The 14,025-nt window shown below is 44.5% G+C and overlaps 1 protein-coding gene and 1 pseudogene across 3 annotated transcripts in view; both read right to left on the bottom strand.

Annotated features, from left to right (window-relative positions):
* The window catches only part of LYST (lysosomal trafficking regulator), a 3,752,809-nt gene that overhangs the window by 2,753,214 nt on the left and 985,570 nt on the right, over nt 1-14,025 (bottom strand). The window lies entirely within an intron of this gene.
* On the bottom strand, nt 10,366-12,735 carry LOC146821039 (centrosomal protein of 55 kDa pseudogene; annotated as a pseudogene).

Raw genomic sequence — 14,025 nt, 5'->3', positions numbered from 1 at the left:
CGGTACGCGTAATCGCGGAATCGTTACGCGAAGGTCGCGGAATCTTTCAGTTTACGCCGTGCGCGTACGCTACGCGCATTCGGCGATTTTTCGAAAAAAAATTACATTTATTTTTGCCCTTGAGGGTCCTTCTGGGACCCCCTGACAAAGGCTAGGGGGTCAGTAACTGTCCACCCTGCCCCCTTTTCACGTTATCCACCTTTATTTTTCACCCCCTCAGAGTGCGAGAGACAAAATTGCGGCAGACACTTCCTGGTTTCGACCGATTCGAATGTTTACTAAGATCTAACAACCAATCAGAATCGCGCTCGCGCACGGCGGCGTGCGCGTACGGTTAGCTTACGGTAAGCTTACGGTACGCGCTCGGAGCGCGCCTATAGATATATATATTGATTTAAATGCTATTTTCTCAGGAAATACTCAACAGATTTACACGAGACCTTCAAAAGGCACATCCCTGACCTGAGGGCTACCTCTCTGCCAAATTTCAAGTAATTCTGTTCAGCCGTTCGGGCTGTAGCTCGGACTAAAGGTCCTATGGAAAAATGCATGGGGAAAACGCGTTTTGGGACCCCCCTTTATCTCAGCCCCCACTTGACGAATCCCCCCCGAGACTTTCAGGGAAGGAGCGGAGCGGAGCGCCCCACCTATTTTGAGAATTTCGCAAGGATTCGTCAATCGGCGCCAAAGTTATTCCAAATAGAATGTTGCGGATTTCCTATGGAAACAAGGTCCTAACTATAACGATCTACTGGCGACCGCCAGTAGATAATATATATATACATGTTTCCACAAGACTGCCCCAACGCCGTGCGCCTGCCCTTCGTTGTCTGTGCCAGCCGTGGCGGCAGAAAAAATGTCCAAAAGATCCTGATCGCAATGAAAAGGAGGGGGGGGTCACACCTTTTCTGGCCACAAGTGGTTTAATTGTGCAAAACAATTAGTTTTGGCCGAGGCGGCCTTTGTCAAGTTTGCCCACACCCACACACACACACACACACACACACACATATATATACACCGCCACAAGGGATTTGGGCACCGAAACCGACGTATGTCGACAGTTATCTACAGCTGTTGGTGACACGGTTATTCAACCGGCTCCTGCTTCGAATGCCGCATAACCAAGTGGTTCACAGAAGGGGACGGTAAATATTTACCATGTAATAGAATGAACTGTGTATCCTGGGAGCATGCCAATAAGGAGTGCCAATTTTGAAAATGATAAAGCCATACAGGCGGGAGAACTAAAATTTCATGCTGTTAGGAAAACTAATGAACTATGAATAATCGTAGTCCTCTGTCTGTGTTAATGCTGAACATCCAATCAGATGTAAGTTACCTGTTTAAAAACATCAATCCGACAGGTAACACTGTTCATTTTATAAGGCAAACAAGAAGAAGGCTAAGCGCCGAAACGCGTCCCTGCATTAAAATATGGTTTGAATACAGAAGCCTCGTGAGTGCATAGTTCCTTTTGGGACAGGAGCCTGCAAAAAAAAAAAAAAAAAAAAAAAATTATATATATATATATATATATATATATATATATATATATATATATATATATATATATATATACATACATATATACATATATATACATCCTAGAGTTGTCCAAAAACAGAGGCGCACACAAGGGCAAGATAAACACAGCAAACCTGCAATGTCTTTTATTCAGGAAAACGGCAGCAGTCACGGATATATCAAGGCCTTTTCCCTACATGTTTCGGAGCTCCCCGGCCCCTTGCTCACGGGTTAATGGCTTCTTCTGAGTGGATGCAAACCGACTGAGTCCCTTAATTAGCCTTTTATCCCCACCAGATGGTTCCTGTTATCCACAGGCATGCTGGGACCCGTAGTCATCTTTGCTAAAATATTCTTATTATATATATATATATATATATATATATATATATATATTTTTTTTTTTTTTTTTGAAGATGAAGGATCACAAGAAAACAACAGCCAGCCAGGGCAAAAATCTGGATCCCAAAGGATACAATGAGTCACAAAGAAGAAGTGACTCAAACAGATAGATTCACCAAAGAACAAAAATATATTTCCACTACAACGTTTCATGCCATGAAAGTAAGTGATTATATTGAGGAAGGAATGAGACAACTAATGGATATCAACACTTACAAACCTTTAGAAACTGATCCCACAGAAGACTTGAACAAAGAAATTAAGAACATGGTTGTAAAATACAGGAGCTTAAACCTTATTGAGGAAACAACAGCAGATATACTTGTTCATCCCAAACCAACACCTGGGAGATTTTATATGCTTCCCAAAATTCACAAAATGAACAATCCTGGCCGTTCCATCAGCTCTGGCAATGACACAGCCACTGAGAGACTATCTTTATTTGTCGACCTGCACCTCCAGCCCATTGTACAGGAACTTCCATCATTTGTTAAAGATACCAGTCACTTCCTTCAGATTATTGAAAAATTAAACCAAACCTACACATTTGATGATGATACTCTTCTGGCTACATTTGATGTTACATCATTATACACCAATATACCACATGAGGATGGGCTTCTGGCATTATCTGAAGCTCTTGATAAAAGAACTGTGAAAAAGCCATCAACAAATGTGCTTACCAACTTTGCAAGAGTTATCCTTAAATCCAACAATTTTACATTCAATGGTAAACACTATCTGAAGATACAAGGGACTTCCATGGGCACTCGGATGACTCCATCCTATGCACATTGATGACATATTTATAATATGGAATGCAGGAAGTAGAACATTGGAACAATTTACAGCTTATATCAACAATATCCATCCTACTATCAAATTTACCAGCAGCAATACTAAACAGAAGCCTCATCTCCCTTTTCTGGATGTGCTACTCACCATTCATGAACACAAAATTACAACTTATCTGTACCACAAGCCTACAGATGCTCATTTGTATCTAAACTGGACTTCATGTCACCCACACCACACTAAACTGAGCATCATCTACAGCCAAGCACTCAGAATAAGACGCATCTGCAGCAATGAGGAAATCTGTAAAGACCATCTACAGGAGCTTGCTACATTATTTAAAAGGCAAGGCTATCCTCTGCATGTCATACAGCAACAAATTGACAAGTCTTTGCAGTTACCCAGAGAAACACTTATTTGGAATACCAACGGCAGAAACAAAAGTGACAGAACTCCATTTGTAGTTGACTATCATCCATCAGCTCCTAACTACAGAAATATAATGCAAAAAACATTTCCCTTACTGTCCACTTGTGAAAAATTGCAAGAGGTTTTTCCAAAACCACCAGTCATTGCTTACCGCAGAGCTCCAAATTTACGATCTCTTATTGTGAGAGCTGAACTCAAGCAAGCTGTAACAAATGCAGGGGTTTATTGCTGTGACTCTAAAAGGTGCATCACGTGTGAATATCTTTTACAAACATCATCTGTAACTAGTTCTGTTACGAGAAGGACCTATGCAATAAGGCAGCATCTTACATGTCGCTCAACATGCATTATTTATGTGATTCAGTGCCAACGGCAAAGCTGTAAAAAACAATAGGTAGGCCAAACAGTGAATGACCTCCGTACACGATTCAGGAACCACAAATCTGCAATAATTAATAAGAAAATTGACCAGCCTGTAGCCAATCATTTCAACCTTGTGGATCATTCACTATCAGATTTGAAGATTTTCCCCGTGGAACATGTTTCAAAGGAAGAACTACTGGACTCCAGGGAAAACTTCTGGATGTACCGTTTAAAATCACTGCATCCAGATGGACTGAACATTACTGACAACACAACCTGATTACTGCATATCTCAAGAGCTCTCAGGACTGCATTGATTCCACATTCCAAATGGAATCTTCACTCATGATGCTTTTTGAAAATTCAGCTGTGTCATCTGTGCAGCCACAGAGCAAACCATCTTGTACTACCTGAGGAAGGCGGAAGCTGAAACGTTGTAGTGGAAATATATTTTTGTTCTTTGGTGAATCTATCTGTTTGAGTCACTTCTTTCTTGGAGATATATATATATATATATGTAAATATATTACCTACTGGCAGACGCCAGTAGTTACAGTTACAACCTAGTTTCCATAGGAAAAGCATTTTTTGATTTGCTAATAACTTTGGCGTCGTTTGAAGAATATTCGCGAAATTCTCCCCCAAAAAAAGTCTATCCAGCTCAGCTCCTATCCTGAAAGTTTGGGGGTGAGTCAAGCGGGGGCTGAGAAAAAAGGGGGGGTCCCAAAACACGTTTTCCTCATGTTAATTTCCACAGGAAATTTTGCGACGAGCTACAGCCCGAACTGCTGAACGGAATTACCCCAAATTTGGCAGAAAGGTAGAGCTTAGTTCAGAAAGCGAACTTTTTTTTAAATGATGTAAACCCGCTCAGTAGTTTGAGAAATTTGAAAAATTAAGAGTCAAAAAATCAATTTCCCATAGGAAACTATGTGCACGGCTACAGCCGAAACTACTGAATGGAATTACCCCAAATTTGGCAAAAAGGTAGTGCTTGGATCAGAAAGCGACCTTTTTTAAATGGTGTAAATCCGTTCAGTAGTTGCTGAGAAATTAGAAAAATACAAGTTTTGATATCTGGGTGGAGCCTTAGTCCCGGGCACGAGCTTCACTGTGATTGGCTGCCAACACTCCAAACCAGGAAGTGTTGGCAGCCATCTTGTGGCTCGGTAGAAGTGAGTCACTAGAAAACAGAGAAACAAAGGTATAAAACGAGAGAAGGGGGCAGGGTAGAAACACCCTGACCCCCAAGGCCTGCTCAGGGGGTCCCAGAAGGACTGCAGGGCCAAAAAAAAGCATATATATATATATATATTTTTTTTACATCGGCGCTATTCGCGCTGGGGTCGCGGGTTCCCGCGTTTTATTTTAATGAGGCCCCCGGGTGGGCTAGGTCCCGGGGGCATTTCTTAAAAAATAATAACGGGGGCTCGTTGGGGCCTGCTGGGGTCCTCGCAGACCCGGGGCTTCACTCATGTTGGGAGGGGGGGTTGCGCGGCCCCTCTCCTGCAGCCTTCCATGTACTTATAACTTTAGCGTCGTTTGAAGAATCTTTACGAAATTTTCCAACAAGTTTCTCTTTTTCAATCAGCTCCTACCTTGAAAGTTTGGGGGTGATTGGTCAAGAGTGGGAGAAAGGTTGTGGTTCAGAAAGCGCGCTTTTGTTGAAATGGTGTACATCCGTTGAGTCGTTTTTGAGAAATATCAAATTCTACAGACATCGATATTTGAGAATTCTGACATCTGATTGGCTGAGGGGTTACGAGCATGAGCTCGCGGCTCATTGGCTGTGAACGGTTGAAACTAGGAAGTGTTGGCAGGCAGTTTGTGACTTAGTCCATCAGCTCGCATCTCTCCGTGTAGAAGCCATCGGGTGCGTAGTTTTACCTCTGGAGGTAACACTGGCATCTGTGTCTGTGTGAGATACCAGTTTCACGCTGCCTCTACTGATATCACCAGGTCGCGGCTATGCTTTTAGAAGCAAGTCAGTAGGCTCGGAGCTCTGTGAGTCAGTCTGTCGGCACGACCCTCTACACTACCCAAACACCACTGCACTACCTTAAACCCTAAAATACTACACCCAGCACAACCCGTACACTACACAAACACCACTGCACTACCCTAAACCTACCTCCAGCATGACTCCCTACACTACCCAAACATCACTACACTATTGTAAACCCTAAATCTACCCCCAGCACGACCTCCTATACTATCCAAACACCACTGCACTACCCTAGACCCTACAACACTACCCCCAGTATGACCCCCTATACTACCCAAACACCACTGCACACCCTAAACCCTAAAACACGACACCCTACACTACAAAAACACCACTGCACTACCCTACACCCTAAAACACTAGCACAAGCACAACCCCTACACTACACAAACACCCCTGCACTACCCTAAACCATAAAACACTACCAGTCCGATGGCTCACAGTTCTGTGTTTGTGAGCCGACGGCCCGTAGCTCTCTGTGCGAGCTGAGGCCACGGGCCGCAGCTCTCCTTCTGCGAGGCTGCTCGACGGCCCGCAGGTCTCCCCGTGGTAGCCGGATCGCAGTTGTCACTCTGCGAACCGATATTGGAAATATAAGGCGACTCTAAAAAGAGCCTTTGTGTTTATTAGTTGGAGTTACATATAAGTGCGGATGCACAGCTTCAAGGTATTCAGAAAAACTAGATTTCCCTGATCTTTGAAGTGTACTCCATCACTGCTGTAGATATCGGCCATATCAAAACGTATGTTGTTCTTGTAGATCGACCCCATTCTATGGTCTCTGAGGTATGCAGACACAGCTTTGTTGACATTTTTTCTAGATTTTTAAATCGGAGGACAAAATTGGTTTGACCATTTCCACTTCTGTCTTTGGCATATATTGGAATATACAAAGACAGTTTGAGGCAAAAGCAACATCAATTGTCTAAAGGTGTCCTTCATTAGCATTTCCAAACCTACCCTAGTCAATGTGCCTAGGTCGTTACCACCAAAGTGCAAAATCATGAGGTCAGTGTGTTGGAGATGCAAACAGGATTTAACCAAAGGGAGCAATTGGTGCCACTTTAATCCTCTCTGTCCAAACCATTTAATATCCACATTTTGTAAACCCAGGTCTATGTCAATACGTCTCTGTTCTGCATACCTCTTGCACCAGAAAACATAGCTATGTCCTACAATCCACACTAGCATTTTGAAGGTTTAGCTGGAAGATATGGATAGATGTCTGTAGCTCATGCAGTCTGTTCATAGAATAAGATGTTTAAAGATGGGGAACTACTTTTTTTCCTCACACAAAACGATAACTGATTGGGAGAGGAAAAGGAGTGTTTACTTAAAAGTAGGGTGCATATTAGTTTGTTCAAAAGCATCTTTGTTATTGGTTAATAAAAAGCAGTTTGAACGTGGAGTACATATGATAGGATAAATTTGCTCAGTTCAACCACACCTGCTACTTGCATATGGAAGGCACTGTTCAAACTTAAAACAACGGTGAACCTTTAACCTGCAGGTGTGTGAGAAGTTGGCCTGGCATACGCTGTCTGCTAGTTATAGGGGACACCTTGCACCAGTCCAATTCGACTTTTAAGGTGATAGGTTAAAAGACAACCTTTAAAGAAAGCTATCCTAGTGGTAGCTGTGGAGAGCAGCCTTCAGGCTAAGTCTTGAAGGAGTGTTAAGCTTATTGTTTGACCATAGATAACCTCTTGAATGACCAAATGAAAGAGTAGTCCACACAGGTATATATATAAAATATATGTATTTATTCTAAGAATAATCCCACTAGTCTCTTTATGAGGCTGGTGGTAAAGATACAATTCAAACAAGCATTGATAGTTACAATAAATAGCACTGGAATCATAGGGCCCCAGGGGGGGGACCAAACCATATATTAAAACAGTGGTATAAGAAACAAGACACTTCTACAGACAGTGCCTAGGGCAATTAGGGTCGCTGGCCCCTTGTGAAACCACCCAAGGTAGGGGACCCACGGGAGACGCGTGCAGTGGTATAATTTACTGTCGGGATCTCTATTAAACCCTATGGAGAATGTCGCGGTTTGAAATTACAAGAATCTAAACACTTCTAGCAGGAGTTCAAGTTCAGGAGTTTCAAGTTAAGCTCTTGGAGGGCCCACACCCACGAGAGTACCGAGGTACCCGTGTTACCTGCCCCAGGGAAGCAGGGTGGATAGGTTGTTTTCGATGTCGGGTCGATGTCTGGTTTTCAATGGGAAAACGTGAAGAACTGCTGCTAGCAAGAAGCGTTGTCAATGTAGTGTAGATTGAAGATGTAGATCTTGAAGAGAAGGACCTGAAAGCAGAGGGGACAGAGTCTGGGTCACGGCACAGTGACCAGGAGGCTCAGGAGAAAGAGCCCTTCAATGTCGGGTGCTTCCAGATGGAGGATGGGTAGCTTGGATCAGCAGACACGGGCTCCAGGAGGCATCAAGGAAGGCCAGCTTCTGGAGGGCGACTGTCCCACGAAGGATGAGGGTCGCTGCGGTGTTAGTGTCTGGATTGGATCCACTAAGCCTTGGCGACCACAACCCACGCAAGAATCCCAAAACAGCTACTGGTGCAGACCCACAAGGTCTGAGCGAGGTCTCCAGCGAGGAGACTGAAGAGCAGGCCTGGAGCAACCAGGGGAACTCTTGGAAGTGAAGATTGACCTCCGCTAGGGTCCACCATTCGAGAGACAAGGGACCGCGGGACGCAGCAATTTGGTGTGCGTAAAGACACTCACTGGCCTCTGGGATGCTTGGAAACCCACCTCAAGGTAGATAGGAGTCGTCGTTGTCTGTAGGAGCAGCGGAGTTCCAACCGGGTCACTTGCAGTGTTTCAGGTGCCTGCCAAGCAGGGGGGTAACTCTTTTACCCCAAGGGAGATTTCTTCATTCAGCTGTGCGGCAGCAAGTCGAAGTTCAAGTCTGTGAAGTCCAAGATTAATCTGAGGCTCTGGGGACCCTGCACCCACCTTTATCCAGAGGTATAGGGGGGTGGCTAAATCAGAGCCCACCAATGAGAGTTCAGGCGGGAAAGGGTGGCTACACCCTCTCCCCTTTGTGTGTTTCCCGCCAGGGCAGGGAACAGGATGCCCCTGAACCGGTTCCAGGCGGTGTATGCAGAAGTAGGCACTGGAGAAGCCTATGTGCAACTTTGAAAGGCATCCTATGGTGCACCCACCCAGTTCCAATCCACATAGTCTGTCTGGGGAGGTGGGAACACCTCCCTGCAACAAGATCCCTATTGTCCAGCTGCCGTGGCTGGAGTTCTGCCCAGCAACAGGCAGCCAGAGTTGTGTGGGTGGCGGGTAGCATCCATTTTGTATTAAGTGTGCTCTTTTAAATTGGTGTCTAAAATCTGCCGCTTTTACCATATCACCCCTCTAGCAGGGGGAATAATGCCCTCACTCCCATGGCTGGATTGGGGGTATGATTCCAACATGTTTGACACCAAACACAACATGGTTCTGTGCAGCCACTCAAGTTATCACACTATCGTGATCACTTATAATGCGGTTAAGAGTATATGGTATGGCTGCCCTACAAACAAACTCGCACTCGTTTTTACGAAGGCTGCAGAGGGCCCTACTCAGGTAGGGGTTCCCCCTCACACATATCTCAGCACCCTGCCTTGTAGGATTAGCAAGGCCTGCTTTAGGGGTGACCTATGAGGATATATGTGTTGTAATTAAGTGGAATACAGGGTACCTATATCCCTGTAAGGGGTGCAAGCACCACCTTACCCAGACTACAGTAGTGGTCTGGTGGTTTCAGTTTGTATGGCTTTCCCAGGGGTGGCACAATAAGTGCTGCAACCCCTGGTAGGCCTCTGAGGGACCCATGCCCTGGGTACCTAGGGTACCATCTACAAGGGGCTGATAGGGTGTTCTCAGCACTGTTCCCAATAACGTGCGCGGGTGCGCACCTCTGTTATCTGTAGCGCGCAGTGCTGTGTGGAGCGCGCACACACAACACATCAAACGAGAACCTTCGCGCCGCTGCTTTTAAAAAGCGAGCGGCGCGAAAAACGGGTGTTTCTTTCCTGTAGAGCCCGGTTGCGGTGCATACTGAGTGCTTTTGTTAAGTATTCATGTTAATTGCAGTGCCGTCACGAGCTGCGATTAACATGAATACTTTAAACACAAGCACTCAGTATGCACCGCAGCCATGCTTGGGTAACAAGAAATTCAGCATGTCTACAAACAGGGCGTGAAAAGCACACGTCCTGTTTGTATACTTGCTGAATTTCTCTTCTTAAAAGTGCTGCGCTGCGGGTGATTGTGTGACTTTGTTAAAGTTTTGAGGTTAATTGCAGCTCCAGACGGGCGCTGCAATTAACCTGAAATCTTTAACAAAGGCCCACAATCACCCCGCAGCCAGAGCTCTATTAAGAAAAGAAATGCAGCAACTCTACCAACACGGCATGAAAAGCACACGTCATGTTTGTAGACTTGCTGAGTTTCTCTTTTTTTTCCCGATCACGTAATTAATTTATTTTATTGACGCCACAATATATACATACAGAGAAAAGTTATATCATCATATAAATCATATTTATTTCCAAAGAAACCAGAAGAAAATGCACAGATCAGCCTTGAGATTACAAGGACTGCAATACTATACAACAGTGCAACAAGCATAATTCAGTAGTTCATGGCAAATACAAAAACTGATATAAAACAATTTAAAGGGACTGCTGTTCCACCTGCGAGTTGGTTAAACATCAGAAACAAATCTGAAAATGCAACGCCATGGATGGCCTATATACGCACAACTTAATCGTTTAAAAACACAAGTAAAAAAGTTTCGGAGTGCATGTACGAGTTTAAGACCTCTTGGCTTAATTGTCGGCGCAGAAATCAATATGTGCCAGGAGCTCTCTGTGCTGGCTGGTGGGATACTGCGCCTTGGCACTTCGGACACTCCAGGAATCTCTCGTCCAGCAGGTTTGAACGCCGGGGTGATGGATTCGGGGTACCGATCCACAACCAGTCATCAAAATCGGCGTGGAGATTATAAGGCGATTCAGTGTAATGAAATTCGTGGAGGTGCTTCACTGGCTGCAACCGCATTTGCTCTTTTGCCTTGTGCAACTCTTTCCGAACTTTGTATATCTGGTGTTGTGTGCTCTGGTTATCCAGCTTTTCGTTTTCCAGCTCCGACGTACATATCTGAATCTGTTGCTCCAGAAAAGTGATCCTCTTATTTTCTTCTCGTTGTTTCGATAAACATTTTAAAAGAACGTCAGCCTGAGATGAAAGGGCATCATATAGTTCCTTTTCCTCTTCAAGTTTTTGTTTGGTTATTTCTATTTCGGTCTTCAGCCTCTGCACTTTTTCTGCCATACGCTTTTTTTCATTTTCTCTCTGCTGATGTTCTTCTGCAAGCTGCGTGTGCAGGGCATTATTTAAATGCGCTGTTTCTCGACTTTTGTCATCATATTTCCTTTTTAATTAAGTAATATCAAATTGCAGCTGAGCAGTCTTTTTTCATTCTTCTTCGAGGTCTTTTTTTGCTGCCATCAAGCGCTGGTCATAGTACTTTTGTTGTTTGTCCAGTTTCTGACCTTCTGAACTGCTTTCATGTTGGAGTGTTTGGTGCGCCCTCTAAACTGTGAGCTATGACAGGATGTAATGTGATTTTTTGTAACTTGTAATTCGCTGATCCTCATGTAAAGCGCTCTGATAGCTCCGGGTCTAGCCAGCGCTATATAAAAGTCTGTAAATAAAAAAACTAATTAATTAATAGAGCACAGTTGTGGGTGATTTACACTTTTCTGTGTTTGGCATAGTGTGCCACCCTACTTGTATTTTCCTGTTGCTGTCATTGCATCCAGATATATGATACAAAAAGTAACATCATAACCAGGGCATTAAGTGGGATGAATAAACTGGGGGGGTCTCGCAAAGGGCCATGGCCAGTGTAATTAAGGGCATGGCTTAAGACACACAAGCTAAAAATCGGTACTTAGCATAGTGTACCGCCCAACTTGTATTTTGCTGTTTCTGTCACTGCATCCAGATATATGATACAACAAGTAAATTCATACCTACAATTTAGGACTATTCGCTTTGTCAGTGGATGTTAGTTGCATAAGATAAATAAGCAGCAACTATGGCTTGTATGTAATATTGAAAAAGATTCCAGTTAAATCTCTGGTGACACCACGACGATGTTGCTGCCCCTGAGTTTCAAAAAGAGATGGGACACAAGTGTTAGTGAAGAGAATACTCCCGACAGATGGTTCAGTCATTTACACACTTGCAACTGCCATCTGATCAGACTTGCATCTTGGCAAGACAAAAAATCTTGGCAAGACCTAACCAGCCTTTAGCGTAACGAGAAGGCCGAGGAGGCAGCGCTGGAGTGGGAGATGTTAGTGCAGGCCCTTAGGGATTATTGCGCCCCCAGCGATGCTGAACGTGAGGAAGCGGCTCGCCCCGAGTCCCGATAGACGATTGCACTTTTCAGCTCTATTGCTTTCCCCATGGGTCCTCTAGAAGATCCGGTTGCGGTTGAGGCCGCGCGCTGATGGCGGGGGGGGGGGGGGAGGGTTTTCCTGGGATTGGGGTGTTTTGAGGGTGGGGTGTTCTTTTTGGAGTTATAGGCTTGTTTGGAAAAGCAGATGACGGACAACGGTTCCTCCGGGCCAACCTCGACATCCTCCTGAGCCCCCATTGAATTTCGCCGCCCGACCCCAGGGTTGTGGGCTGAATGGCTGTGTAAGCAACTTCCGGGGGGGGGCGGAGGGTTGTGTTTCAATGTTCCGGCTTGATATATAATGCTGGCCGATTATGTAACGATTTACTGATTCCTGCAATAAAAATAATTTAAAAAAAAAAAAAGACCTAACCAGCCTTCTACCCTTCTTAGTTCGTTCAGGTGAGCACGGTTACATAGAGCGAGCGTTTAGAAAGGACAAGATGGCGAAAAAGGCTCCTTATAGAACCCCCCCCCAATGTCGATATGCAGAGACGCTACTTCTGAAGCATTGCCATACCACACTTGGTCTTCTCTGACATATCTTTTGTTCTTTTTTCTTCCATTCCCCAGCTGCTCTCGCCATCTCCTTGTCTTCTTTTACTTCTTCCTCATATCAGTCCTGCTCCACGTTTACCCACTTTCCCCTTCTCCCCATGCCATTCTTGTCGCCATTTCCCTCTCACTTCCCGTTCCTTGCTTTCTCTCTTACTGGTTTTCCATTCTCCATTTTCCATTCTCCGTTCTCCAAAGCTTCTGGCTGCCTTTCTCTTTCCGTCCCTCTTTTACCAATTTCTCCATTACCCCTTCCCCATTTCTCGTCTTTGCACCCTGACTTTTGTTCTACTTTGTTCCTTTCTCCCCCTTTCTTCGCCACAAAATCCTATTTCCCACTCGTCTCCTCTCCTTTTCCTTCAGGCTAGGTTACAATTTCGAAAGCACATACCATTATCCCTGAATATTCGATGGAAGCAAATTTAGAATTTGGACCAGTGTGCCTCTGCAGTGTCGGTGACCTGGCCAAAAAGGACATGAAAAAGCTGAAATTGGATCATAAATACCAAAGCTGTTCTAATTAGAGGCCCCAAAAATAAGTTTGGCCCAGGGCATTTAAAATCCTTAAGATGTCCCTGTGCATTTGTGAAAGTTTTCATGCTAATCGCAGCACCCATCATGAGCTGCAATTAACACGAAAACCTTAACAAATGCACACTATCACCCAGCAACCTAAGCCTATTAAGAAAATAAATGCAGCAACGTAGCTGCCAAGGTTTCAAATTGTAACGTGGGATATTTCCATAATTTCACTGTAATTATTAGTGCCATTTGAACAGGGCTGGCTTTAGTGCTGGTGGCGCCTGGTGTGACAAAGTTTGTTGGCGCCCCAATGACCACCTCCGCCACGGATACTCTCATTACCAACCTTTAACAGTGACCCTCAAGTCTCCATAACCCCTCTCTCTTTCATATTTATTTTGTTTAATAGTGCCACTCATACCAGTGTAAGGTGTTAAGCACTTTACATCGCATACACATTACACAGAGACACTAATTCATAGTGTGTAAATCAATGTACAGGAAATGTTACATCAGACAGAGGAATAAAATGTCTCTTCTTAACAGAGCTGGGCTGCTAGGGTTTAATCAAAAGTTTGGAGTGATATTTGGCGCTGCACACACGCGCAGTGTGGTTCCTGGTGCACATAGCCATGGCTGCAGCGCACAGAAACCCTACACTGCCGCGCACAGAGGAAAACAATTAGAGGGAACATTGGTCCTCAGTATCTAATTGGTATGTACCTAGGGTACTCACATCGGTTTAGAGAGGAAGCAGATAGGCTGGGGTCCTGGATAGCAGGGCCACAGCCTGGCTAGAGTAAAAAAACAGTCAAAACATCAGCAAAAAATTGGGGGCAACTATGCAGTCGATGCCACTCTCCTACAAGGTGTGTTAAATGTTCGAGAAAATGTTGCAAAGAAATATTGTTAGGTTTTAAAAAAATCTTAACTTTTAACCTGA

Source organism: Triturus cristatus, chromosome 6 (genome assembly GCF_964204655.1).
Source record: "Triturus cristatus chromosome 6, aTriCri1.1, whole genome shotgun sequence".
NCBI lineage: Eukaryota > Metazoa > Chordata > Amphibia > Caudata > Salamandridae > Triturus > Triturus cristatus.
The sequence above is the reverse complement of the archived record's forward strand: the minus strand, read 5'-3'. Positions and strand labels throughout refer to the sequence as shown.